The following is a 14,462-nucleotide window of genomic DNA, read 5'->3' as shown; positions in this document are numbered from 1 at the left end:
TTTGTGCGAGTGCACAGATAAGGATTCGAAACAATTCGCAGTTGCCTGATAGTCAATGATAGTTCTATTGAAAGTCAGTTAGAATAATTAGCCCTTCTCAACTGTTTTCATATTGTAATTTGGAGATCAAATGATAAAAGCTGTTCGAAATTCATGTAACAGATTTTATAGTTCAATTAGAATCTTATTAAGGAATGTTTTATTGATTTACATTCGTAGTTGGATTTTAGCATTTTTATAGAGATATTTTCATGTCACTTTAAAAAACAGTAAATATTTGAATTAATTCCTGTCTTGTGTAAGAATTCTTTATAATACAGGAATATTGTAGAAGAAATAGAAAAATTGCTTTTTTTCTTCTTATATCATTTGAAGATAAGTGTTGTTATTCGTATTGAACAACCGAAGGCTTACTAATCATGTCTCTTTTTATTAGTTATCATCATATGATTACAAACAAATGGAAGAGATAAACCATTTATAAGGATATTAGAAACCCATAAATCGCAACCAAATAGAAGTTAATATTTGTTTGAGTTGAACAAGTACTTTGATTTTACCAATGCCTGGCTAGTAATGCCAAAAATGTCTGCGACAAATCGCCACTGGAGACATCATAAATTATTGACTATTTTCGTACTTGACATAAAGTCTTAAATTTGACATTGTCATGTGGTTAAACGCTAGTACCACTATACACTATTTGCACCAGCTTATTAGCAGAGAAGAAACTAATCTACAAATAATTAAACGGATTGTTGAGAAAAAAAAAAGCTATTCTAAATATATCAGGGATATAATGTCTAAAATGGTCTTAATTTTTTTTTATAAAAAGTGGTTTAAGTTTGAACTGTAAACTTTTTGAACTAGCATATGGATCAAAGTTGATGTATTTTGATTAATCTGGCACTCTACATCCTTAGATTTCAGAAATTTTCTCGTAAAATATTTTTTGAAGCATTCATTATTTATTTCATCTTGAAGGAAAACCCAGGATTAAATCAATAATAAAACATTTATTGACTACTTGGCTTTACTTACAGATTGATTGCATCCAATTCTCTAGAAACTGCATTGATTACCAAAAAAGTATCAAATATTGATGCATTCCAAGTCTTCAGTTGGACTGTTACCTCTCACTTCAGCACGATTCAGTCACATTCATCTCGGAACTGTGGGGCCACTACCGCCATCTATCGTCATTCTTACTGCCTGACATGAATCGTTATATTTTCAAGTTAAGCGGAAGTTTTTTTATGCCCGATGCCGAATCTGTATTGAAACGTTTTTTAAAGGCTGTATTGCAAGGTTTGGTGAACCTGAAATTATAATTGGGGTTATCGTGGGTTATAGTCCGAATCTGAACTATTTCATTCATTTACTGAAATTTTAGGCTCATAGCGGATCCGAAAGACAAACCTGCATCCGGATTTAAATGGATGGTGGAGAGATTTTATAGACAGTTGAAACGTGGTAGATGTTACTACCTCTCCACACTACGTTGGATAAGTATCCTGCCAATGGTTATGCTGGGTATCTTAGCAAATATGAGAGAAAACTTAAGTTTTCTCCTTGGTGAACTACTGCACGGTGAAGCCTTGTGTTTCATTTCAGAATTTTTTTCGCACTAATAAAATTAGCCCTGCAGTTCTTAAATTCATCCAACAGTTAAAGAATAACATACAGAGTTTTAGTACGTTCTTGATTCAAATCATGCGAAACATTAGGTATTTTTCTGAATGATTTCATGGCAACGACACACGTCACTCACTTACTTTAAGGTGTCTGTTGCCACTATGCATAGCTTCACTACTCTAAATCAGTCACTGCATGGGGAAATTCAAGGTCAGGTACTTTTTATATAGCCATCGTATTTTTTAAAATACATTATGAAATATATCACTATTGTAAGATTTAAACTCTGAATTGTAAAGCTAATTGAATTACAAACGTGTAAAAATTCTTTGCGAATTCAAAAATGAAATATTATTGTATGAAATTTGGTTGTGAATATATGCCTATTAAATTTTAGTTAATTATTTGAAAACGATTTTCCGCCTTAGCTTTAAGACTATTTACAGCTAGAACTGAGAGTACAGCAACGATTTTACATTGATTGAATTGAATGAAAAATTTTGATTTTTTTTTCCTTTTCTTTATTAAATTATTTCCGATGGTTTCATTAGTATGTATATGAAATAGAGATGAGTCTTCTCAATTATTTTCTTTGCAACAGAGCTCTAAACATTTAGGGATAAATAATGATGTATTTTAGCAATGAAGGAAATTCATACTCTAACAATAATAGCTCATTTTAGAAAATAAAAATTATTAAAAATGACATAAATAAGATTAATATAAATTGTAAAATAATTCCTCTTACCTGAATCTAATGTTTAAATAGTTTCAATATTTAAAATAAATTGCCAATATTGTGGAAGATAAATTAAATATTTTCTTATGCAGAGAAACAAGAAAACAAATGTATATTTCATATAACAACCACTAAATACTAGAAAATAAATATATATTTTAAAACAAATATTAAGAATTAAAAAAAAATTGAAGAATTCTACCTTTATTTGTTTTATGTATAATATCACTTTACCTAATATCAAGATTTAAGTTGCCATTTTCCAAAACGCGTAAATGAAAAATATAATGTACATTTTTATGCCAATTCAGCAGAAACCGAAAAAAGAAAAAAAAAATCGCCTCACTCCAGCTGCTTCCGCGTCGGTTCTATCGCATAATCAATTTGAAACATGAAGTCGGTATTCTTACCGTTTTTTTTTTTTTTTTCTCCCTATTGCACTATTTTTTGTCTTCTATTTTTCTAACATCTGTTTGCGGCACGGAAATATTCAAATTAATTATCAGGTTTTCTTTGAATTACGTTTCATCCCTCCAAACTTGGAAACAGATATACTGGAAGCACATAAGATTTTTTTTCATAATCTTTATAACGTCTGCAAAAAAAAAACAACAAAAAAAAAACATTGCAAGTTGTAATTTGTCATTTTTTGTATTCAAATTGTTCTTTTTTTGTATTGTTGCATTTTGTATAGCAATTCAAACTGTTTCAGTTAAAATAATGCCATTCTTTACGAACTAATTCTTAATATTTTTTGCATTTTACATTTAATCTTTTTTCCGCTGAAAAGGATGCTAAAAAACTGCAATTTTTTTCCTTACTAATATTTTTCACTTTTAAAAAATAAAGATTCAGAACAAATATGCAATCATGATAATATTTAAAATGGCATTGTGGCAAAGATATTTCAAATTCTTTTCTCGAAAAGATATAATTTCATGTAATATTGAAACGATTGCAATTGTCTTTGTGATGAAAATAAATTGTTCAGCTAGAATTTATTTTTGTAAATATAAACTTCATTTACTCTCTGTAGAAATATTTTCACAGTATAAACGTTTTGTATATCAGCACGCAAAAATATGTCACATTAACATTTTGAATATAATTTATAAGGAAATTATTTTAATAGTGTTACAGCTTCACGCCGATAGATGGCGTATCTGTTGAGTACAAAGTTCTGTTAATTCCTTTTTTTTTGTATCAGAAGGTAGTGTGTGTAAGAACGATTCTGAGAGGAGACGAGGCATCCAACTGTGAGAGGTGTCCTAATCTGTAACATCAGCGGTTCTTAACCTATGGGTCGCGACCCAAAATTGGGTCGCGAAGCATATTTCTTGGGTCGCGCTGAGTCAAACCAAAAAAGTTAGTAATACACCAAATTTCAGATATTTTAGAAATGACGACTTGAATAAATATCAACAATCGAAAATGAATGTGATTAACAAGATCAAAAAATATCAGCTGATTAAAAAAGCGAGAGCAAAAAAAGTACGTATGATGATAATAACGGTGAGAACTAAATGGAACAAAGCTGGCGAGGGCGTACAAGAAAAGCGCTCCAAATATTTGAATGCCATTTAATTTTGATGTAAGTGATTTGCATGAGGAATTTGTTAATATTAATCAATTTCAAGAACAATTAATAGAAATACAAAGTGCTTTCTGGTTAAAATTAAAAACCGAAAAGCCAATAATTGTTAAAGAAGCCCTAAAAGTATTATTGCCCTTTGCAACAACATATATGTGTGAGGCTGGTTTTTCGGCTCTGTGTGTAATCAAAAACAATTACTGGAACAAGTTAAATCCTGAAATAGATATAAGGTGCTCCTTGACAAGCGTTCAACCGAGGTTTGAAGATCTTTGAAAATGTATTCAAGTACAAGGTTCTCATTAAAACTGTATGACTTGCATTTAAAATTTAAAAGACTTAACATATGCATTGATATTTCTTTTTTTTAGGAATAAGTTAAAATGTCAATTATTTTCAAAAAGTTATAAATATATTTTAATTTGGTCAATAAAAATTATTAAAAACACTTGATTATTAATTAAATTTTCCTTGGATCGAAAAGTACTTTTGTTTATCTTTATTATGAAAAAATAAATAAAACATTTGTAAGTTAAAAAAAATCATCATCGTAGGATTGAAGACTTTTTAAAAATACGATCTAAAATAAAGCAATGAAACAATTTTGACTTTTTTTGGGTCGCGACATGAACATATTTCTCAAATTTGGGTAGCGGCTTAAAAAGGTTAAGAACCACTGGTCTACATGAAGTGGCACAAAAAATGTGTCCGAAATAAAATGGTGTTCACCAGAAAGAAATGAGTAATTATTTGTAGAGAATTACAAATAGAGAAATAAATTAATGTTGTATCTATTTTTTAATTGAATTTATTTTGGAAGATTGCAAGTTTCCTATTCCTTTAAACTTTTTTTTATTGACTCTACTACTAAATACTAACTTTTATATATTAACTTTTTAGTGAAGAATTTAACGACCATTTTAATTAAGCTGTTCTTAAACTTCAATTTTTATAAGAAATGCTTTAATTATTTGTTAGAACTTGGGTTTCGTACCTTCATAAAAATGTATTACATTTGATATTTTTAACCTAACGATATCAAGATATTACAAAGGAATTTCCATAGTATCTAAGGAAGTAATAAAAAATCATTACATAAAAATAGTAAATTTAAATATGATTCTCAATTATTTTTCATTATACCTTCATCTGAGCTTACATTTACATCTTAATTTATTGATGTATAAAGTCTTAGGTGTAACAAGAATATTAAAAGATTTGCATAAAATATTGTTGATATCCTAATTTCTACCACTATCTGATAAAAACAAATTCTATTTCAAAGTGTAATCTTTCATTTTTCAATGATAATTGGAATAATAAAGTCACATATTGACCGGTGCGTTGCAGACGATAGGTCCATTTTTGATATTAAAATGCAATTCTATTCCTTACTAAGCACAGTTTAGTTTAGTTTAGTCCCGTTCTAAAGTAACACTTGGGCTATTATGGGACGGACCTCGTCATTTTGAACCGCGGTGCGATGACGAGGACGACACCTGAGCTGGCACCGCCCTCTCCACATCACACCACACCAGCAGGAGGACGTTTGGTCAGGACGGATTTAACATGCAACAGACCCCCTTAAACAACGATGGAATCGGTTCGATGGAATCGGGTCACGAACCTGAAACCTTTCGGTTCCGAAGCCGAGACCTTACCATCAGGCCACCGCGGGCCTCCTTACTAAGCACAATACCTAGAACTGTATATGGGCATTTTCCCATACTATATTACGCATGGAATATTTAAGATATGATTGTATGTTTCTGTATTTTAAGATTCAAGGGAAATCGTTGAAATTAATAACAGATAAATTCAATCAATGCCTGTAATCTACTCATAAATAACAGCTTGGAAACATTTTTGGCAAACACATCTCATTTCAAAATATTTGTTGGAATCCGTATTATATTATACACAAATATTTTTAATGCAACGGATACGAGTGATTCACTCGTATCCGTTGGAGAGCAAAGTTCATCTCCAAAGGTATGATTGATGCTTATCGCCAACTGGCGAAACAAACAGTCATTTATCGCCTGTTTGACCGCTGCACAAATACATGCATATTTTTACAACATGCATTAACATAATATATGCATATAAAGAAAACATGCATATTACAGAAATAAAGCATGCACATTTTTATAAAAGTAATTATGCGATTTTCTAATGCTTAATACAAAAAGATTCTTGTTTAATATTTCATTTTGCTAATGAAATATGTGTCTTACATCTAAAAATTTTCTAATCTAAAATGATATATTTTCACTGTTTTCTTATAATGAAACTTAATATTTAATTAAAAGTATTAACTATACATTTTGAGAACATCTTATTTTAATTAATTATAATAAAAAAGAAAGCATTCTTCTCCTTTTAATGCTGCGATATAAATAAAAGTTGAATAAAATATTTATTTCGTTTTAAATGGCTGAATTATAAAAGAAATGAAATAATAATATATAAGTTTTATGTAACAAACATGTACTCTTTTTGACCAAGATTAAAAAAAAAATATTAGTAAATAGCTTCAAAGATTGAAAATCATAAAATTCTTTGAATGAATCGTGGCTGTTTTTTTAAATCTAATATAAAGAGTAGATGCTTAAATGCCATTAAAAATCATGGAAACTTTATTATTTCCCATAATGTAACTTAAAAATAATAAAAACTAGGTATGATTCTTTTACATTGCATTAGATCAATGTAGGTTGAAAACAGTGGATTACAACTTTACTTGTTTTTGCATTAGTTAGCTTTTTTTATACTGTTTACTCTACGAGAAATGTTTAGTGAAAGAATGAACTGTCACGACTGTCAGTTTAAATTTTAATATTGACCTACTTTCTATTATCAAGAATCCATTACAAATAAGTAGAAAATGATTATTTCAAAATGTTTCTGCGAAATCAAAATGTTGCAAATTTTTGCTTTCAGTTTGCAAATTTTTATTTATTTTTTAATGAAAGTTTTCTCAAATAATTCATTACTATGAAAAGTTGTTTTAGATTGTTAAAACAGGAATATTTGTTAATCTTGTATCTCAAGAAAAGCAGAATACATAAATTTGCAGTGATAAAAATTTCTTACTGATTTTTATTTTTTCATTGTAACCTTCAAATCCACATATGACTTTCTAGCTATTATTCTTTAAGTTCAGTGTAAAAATCGCGCTAGATAATACTGAGTTAGTCAATTCGAATTTATTGTGCATCAAAAAAGCAGAAAGGTAAATCATGAAACCATTTTAAACTTGGATATTCAAGTTTGTTGATATTTACTGAAAAACGCGTGAAAATTTAATTTCGTAATCTTGGAAAAATACAGAAGAATAAGTGAAAAGACGACGATTATCTGGGATAAAAAACGACTTATTTCTTCATTTCGTAAAATAAAATATTTGAAATCTGTCCCTAACTTATTCCTGAATTTTGCATATTAATAAATAAACATTCATATACAAGACATAATACAAATGGGTGAAATAACATAAATCAAATTTAGTAGCCTCAAATCATATATGAGGTAAATACTTTAGAATACATTTGCATATTTTTATAAAGTTTGTAAATGATGGGTCATTGATTTTCCAGGGAATAGTTGACTTTCATTAGATAATTTACATCAGCCTGAAAATATCCTGTTTCATATTGAAATCCCATCTTTTGAAAGTCCTTGAAGTCTTGTATTCTCTTATCTTTTAAAGGAAATTTTGCCAGCTCATTAAATTCATCACGACATTACTTATTAAATAGGTCAATTAAGCGTTGCCCTTTTGATATTTTAATAACAATTGGGGATTGAATATTACGAATTTTATGACTGTAGGTTAAAGTTGAAAATTATCTATTTTTTCATAGAATTTTGTTGCTATTTTAGATTAGTATATTTTGCAAAAGCATACAAATAGCGATAGATATATGTGTCATTAAAGAGTGGCAAAATTTCCTGATAACAATAACTTCATCTTGTGTCTTTAATTTAGATTGTTGTACAGAACTTAATATTAAATATTTTTAAACTATCAGTATGATCTTTCGTCTTTGATTTCTTATATGTTTCTAAAGATCTCTCAATACCATATTTTGGTTATTCTTTTTCATTATTTTTTGATATTATCTGTTACTTTACCAAGAATCTCGCCCAAAATTTACATAAAGGTTTATTGGTAATTTTCCTACTAATTTATTTTTACTCGTCTATTACACCAATTAAATATATTTTTATAATCCAATACTTAAAAAAAGGCATGCATACAAAATTCAACATGCAAATATTTTCCAAAAAATAATCAGTTATCACTCTAAAAATAATCGCCAATCAATTTAATCGTAAAAAAATGTCCACCTTACCAAAAAAAAAAAAAAATCTAAATTTGCTCCCTTTGCATCTCAAATCCATTTTTACTCCCTGTTTTAGGTCATTTGAAAGCAAAGCGAAATTTGTTAAAATTACATCATAAACATATCTGGCATTTCACAATATTATTGAAAAATCGCTCACCGCATAAAATGCAAAACTTCAAGTCTACTTCATAGAAAGTAAAGTAACTTCATAGAAACTTCATAGTAAAAAGTAACTTCATAGAAACTTCATAGTAAAAAGTAACTTCATAGAAACTTCATAGTAAAAAGTAACTTCATAGAAACTTCATAGTAAAAAGTAACTTCATAGAAACTTCATAGTAAAAAGTAACTTCATAGAAACTTCATAGTAAAAAGTAACTTCATAGAAAGTTACAAAAGAATTCAGAAGAAAAGCTGCATAAAAAATCAATAATGAACTTTATATGTACCAACATAGATTTATAACCTCTCTATCAGATCGAAAAAATTCTCAAAATTCCCATAATTACTTTTAAACAAGAGTTTAGATTTTTATTCTGAGATCATCTTATAGAAATCTTGTTGGTGTTTCGGAATTCTGCTTAAAATGGTATCAATCTGTTTACAAAAATCTTTTAATTAGATTTTTTTTTCTCTTCGAAAATCCTTCAATGTGTCGATCGAGATTCTCTTTTTAATTTCAAATTTATCACTGCTAATCACTTATTGCAGCTTATAGTTCAAGGCTGTTCACTATTTCTGAGAATTCCTGAAATAGCATGAGAAACTTCTGATAAACAATCCTTTATTTTGCTTGCTTTCTTTAATGAAAATCATAACATCAACACACGAGTGTCCATTTATCACTAAGCCTAAATGATGGATACAGTGAAATATTAATCTTTTGTTGTTAAATTAGCATTAAATCAATTATTATTGTAGCAATAATAAAGAATTGAAGAATAATCAGTTTTGGGTTTTAAAATCTTTCTAATTTATTGTAAATCCATCCGTTCCAAATTTTAAAATTCTTTTGTTCACGTTGATACATTACTTTCTCGTATGCGTCATTCTCATCAATGAGAAAATATTGTAATCACCAAAAAAAAAAAGAATTCAAGACATTGACGAATCTTCAATTTTAAAGAAACCCTTTTAAGTTCGAAAAATTACATTTTTACCTTTATGTCTGTCCTTTAGTCAGTCTGTGAAAAAAAATCTCGAAACTATAATTAGCTAGACAGATGGAAATTGTTCTGTGATATTTAAATGAAATTTGTATATTTCTATCAAATTTTCGCTAAATTCCATTCGGAGGAACTCTGTCTATCTAGCTGTTTGAATATAAACTAGCACAATAATAGGAAGCGAAGAGATCTAGATGGAAAATATTTGATTCAAAGATTTAACATCAAAAGTATATATCGACCAAATTTTTGAATAAAATCCGCCAAAAGGACTGATTTTCTCACTATCTGCACTTTCACAAGACTTCAAGCGGGGTAACTCAAAAATACAATGAATTATTTATGTCAAATTTGGTATAAGATTTTGAGACTACAATTACAGTTCTGTGTCAAATTTTGGATTCAGTTGATTGGAGAAAAGTCTAAAACAAGATTCTTCTGATGCTATTATCCGAATGGCAATAGTTAATAGTTGAAGATATGGCAAAGGATATCGGGATAAACTCAGTCAGATTACTAAATTCAGGCCAAGGATCAATATTTCATAATTATTGATCGCCAATACCATGGAAGATATTCGCCAAGCTCTAAATTTTATGTGGGGTGAGGGAGAATAATTTTTTTTAAAGAGTATGCAAGAAAAAAATTCGGGGAGGGGGGGGGAAGGTACTCACGCTGATTTATATTTGCAATTTATTGTTTTATATTTACTTCAAAATATAAAAAGCGTTACATATTAAAAATTACAAGTTTGTAATTCATGGAAATGCATTCGTATGCAATATTATCTTAAAAATAAATTAAATAACTTTTCTTACTGATAGTACTATAGAAATGAATTGTCCTGCAGAATATAATGCAATATCGAAATGAAAGAAAATGAAGTCAACAACACCTGCTTTTAAAGAAATTTTTGTATGTTATTCTAATGTTTGTTATCTAATCATAGCAATCATATTAAAAAACAAATTTCAAATAAATTCTTTAAGCCAAGATTTAAGTCTATAATGTCCTGTTTACATAATGTTCGAATCCATTGTCTTGTCTTTCCGTTACGAGCAAATATCCACTTGATAATTGAAACTACTTGCATATGTCAACATCTATCATCGATATACCGGGTGTCTCAAAAAAGTGTACAAGTGTTTATTCCCAAAATATTGCACTTAAGTATATACATCGAATTTCTAAGTTTCGTCATATAAAAGGGAAAATAATATGAAAATACTTTGGCTCCTAGAGCGATTGATACTAAAAAAAATCAAATAAAAATAAATTTTTTATTTCTGGGGACCATATAAAACTAATTTTTTAAATTTTAAAATTTTTTTTATAGAAGTGAAAGTATTTTAATTCATTGAAATTCACTGAAAATCATTTTAATTATTGAATTGTTTGGCTTCCCCACGCCTCTTGGAATGTAATAATAGTAACTTTAATTGCTTTCATTTCTAGTCCATTCAATTCTTTAATATCGATGCTGGCGTCACTGCGGGATATTCCTTTCGGAATTATTAAAACGTCAAATTGTTATTTTGTTCTCATTTTGCTTCATATTCTTAGCGGCGAAGTCGTAACAAGTTTTCTCCAATTGTTATAATTAGGATTCAGTAACGTAATACCGAAAACTATGTTTAAATTTCCTCATTAATCCTGAAAGTTTAACAAGAATTTAAGCTATGGCTTTTTAATTACAATTACAATTTCTTTCTTGATTCTATAGCACAATAATGGTTTATATACATTGGATAATATATTCAATTTTTGCTGAAATCTTTTATTAAACTAATTTTTATGCTTATTGGGTATCTACAAAAACTCATAAAAAACTACGAATGGAAACACTCATTTTTGTAGATTTCCACTCGATTTCTACGAAGATATGTCTATGAAATAAAAATTAGCTTTGAAAACTGTAATAATCCGACTCGGATATCAGAAGCTGTAATAAATCATATTTCTCTTCTGCATGTGAACTCATGGGTCTCTAGTATGAAAAGATATTTAGAATTTATATCCTCTTGTTTGTGATATTTCCTTAAAATCTACAGAAAGTATCATCCCTTCATATCTCATTCAGTTTGATGGTAGACACAACACAATCATACCGCTTGAATTCTTGCACCTGAATGACCAATCATAGAAAATATTAACTCCGTTTCTGAGTCAATTGCTAAATAGCGAAAACTGATCAATGTCCCATAGGGTAAATAACCAATCATCGGGTTGCGATTAAAATGACCGTACCACCATTATTATACTTTCAGAGAGAACAAATCCACTCATTTAGCCAGAGGGTTCTCATCCATATATTCAGTGTGCTCTCTTGAAGAACCACTTATATGAGAAATCTAATTAGATCAATCAATTGCATCGCTTCCTTCCATGTCGAAATGTGTCCCATTCAAAGTAATGAGTAGATTCACCAAATGAGAAAATAATAAATTTTCTACCATTGGAAGAATTTTCGAGGAAGTGATAATGAATATAATAGACATGAAATTGTATTTTTGAATTAAATGAGAAGGAGGAAAGCATTATCCTTGCTTTTGTCAAAATATCCTTTGTAACAGAATATTTAAAGTTCTTGTTTTTGTGAACTTAGAAGAAATATAATTATGTCTATTTTATTAATCCCTTACTAATTTTCTTTCATTACTTTCTTTACTTAATTTTTTTCTTTCTATTTTTGAGCTATATTCCTAATGATATAGAAAACATATATATCATTAGGAATCAATATATTTGATTCAATTTAGTTTTTCTTTCTCTTCCATAGCATTTTCTTTAGATAAGTTCTCCTTTTATATCATTTCGGTTACGTTCTAGAGAAGCTTAACACACGTGAAAAGTAAAGAAGTTTGAATGTTTTTATGGTATCAATCTCGCCACATTTATCGTATCATCAATTACGTTTAATTTATAATTTTTTACATTCTTGATCTGCAGCAGGGAAGGACGGCCTTCTGAAGACAATGCATATCTAGGCCTTACAAATTTTCAGTTATCTTCGATTTAACTTATTCGATTTTAATATAATCCATTTATAAGTAGTTTTTAATTAAATCGATATAATTAATTTAAATAACAGAACGCTTAATTGCATATGATTTTCTAAAACATTGGTTTTAGAATATCCCATTATAAAAATATCCAAAATTTAAATATAAAAGTAATTTTAAACGAATAAAAAAAACCAATGAGAAAAAATTTCATATGCACTATCTAAATAAAAATATATAATTAAATAGGGCATTTTTTAAGTTAAAAAATATTTTAAAATTATAAAATAATTTAATGTGAAACTCACAAATGGGATTAAATTAGTAATATTGAGAGAACAATGCTCCAAAATTGATTTTTAAAAATATTTCATTTTAACGCAAATAAAATCTATTTCAATACCTTTATAAATAAACGAATTCGTAAAATTAAATACGTTTGAAAAATCTCAAGGGTTCAGGAATGTTTTAAGATTCGGAGCCCAAGGCCTTCTTTGTCTGTTCTATCCTTGTTTTCAGACTAGTACATTTAATTTACTGAACCGGCTTAAACACTATAATTGTATTCGAACTTCTTAAAACGCCAATATATTTAAATCATTGTTTGATGTCCCAATGAAAATTATTAATGGCTTTCTTTTTTTAAATCAATGTGGTCTAATGCAAAGAATTGTAGAATATTTTGCTTATCACGAACAATTAGTTATAAGAAAGACATTTTAACACTTTAAAGGCCCATTTTTTCTAGTCATATTAGGTTAAAATATTTTTAGGCTTGAAATTAGAATCTGAAAAGGGATTCATTTAGCTTATTAGATAAATTTAATTTGATTAATTAATTAATTTGGTTAATTAATAATTAAGTAACAAATCAAGACACATCATTTTGTCTGAGATAAAGAACTGAAGCATCTAAGTTTCTGACTTACTAAAAAAAATTTGTCAGAACTCATGCCAACCTACATAATTTCATACAAAGATTGATAAATTTGGTTGGAAGCATACTTCCCACGGCCCTAGAAAAGGTTAAATCATTGTTTGATGTCCCAATGAAACTTATCAATAGCTTTCTTTTTTAAAAATCAATGTGATCTAATACAAAGAATTGTAGAATATTTTGCTTATCAAGAACAATTAGTTATATGAAAGACATTTTAAATTCATATTAAATTTAAATATGTATTACATATTTGAATAAAATACGTCTAATAATAATAAGTACAATAAAATTCAAAACCGATAGAAAATCTTCAGGCAGTTTCTAAATATTATTAAAAGCCTGACTTCAAGTTTTCCGAAAACCACAACAATAAATTTATCGCTCTCAGCATTGTAAAAATCGATCACTGTTGCCAAGATTTTAACGTTTCTTTGTAAAGCTGCGTCAGTATTTTTCTTAGTAAGCTCAATGTAGTTAAGCAGTTCACACATCGATAGCTCTCTCCTCACCGCAATATCAACAAACCATTTCCGCCAGATCATTTCAAGAGAATATTGACAGATGGGTGTTCAGGGAAGACGAGATGTAAGCCAGACACTTTCTATACTAAGCCTCTTTTTAGAAGGCACAAAGTTTCAAAATATAATAATGGCACATGTGTAGCCTTAACAGTGAATAGAGAAATATTTGATCAATAATATAATATTTTATTTGCAATCACTCCCCTCATTTTTTTTATATTCTACTAACTGAACAATCCAAAACTAAAGAAAACCGTAGAAACGAAATATAAATAAAAGCTGTGTGGCCATTTGTAAATAACTGAGTTAGGCTGTGTTTCAGACAAATAGGCATTTTTTAAAATCTCCTTGAATAAGTAAGCAGTTGTAAATACATTCATTATTTTGAATAAAGATAATGCTATTATTTCAAATGAAGGAGCCAATGTTCTCATCTATCAGAAACGGGTCGCCAATGTGGTGGGTTTGCGATGCCTGGGACCTTGTGGTTCGCAGCCCAGTGACATGACCATGATA

The sequence above is a fragment of the Argiope bruennichi genome, chromosome 3, assembly GCF_947563725.1.
Source record: "Argiope bruennichi chromosome 3, qqArgBrue1.1, whole genome shotgun sequence".
Lineage (NCBI taxonomy): Eukaryota > Metazoa > Arthropoda > Arachnida > Araneae > Araneidae > Argiope > Argiope bruennichi.
Note: the sequence above shows the minus strand (reverse complement) of the source record.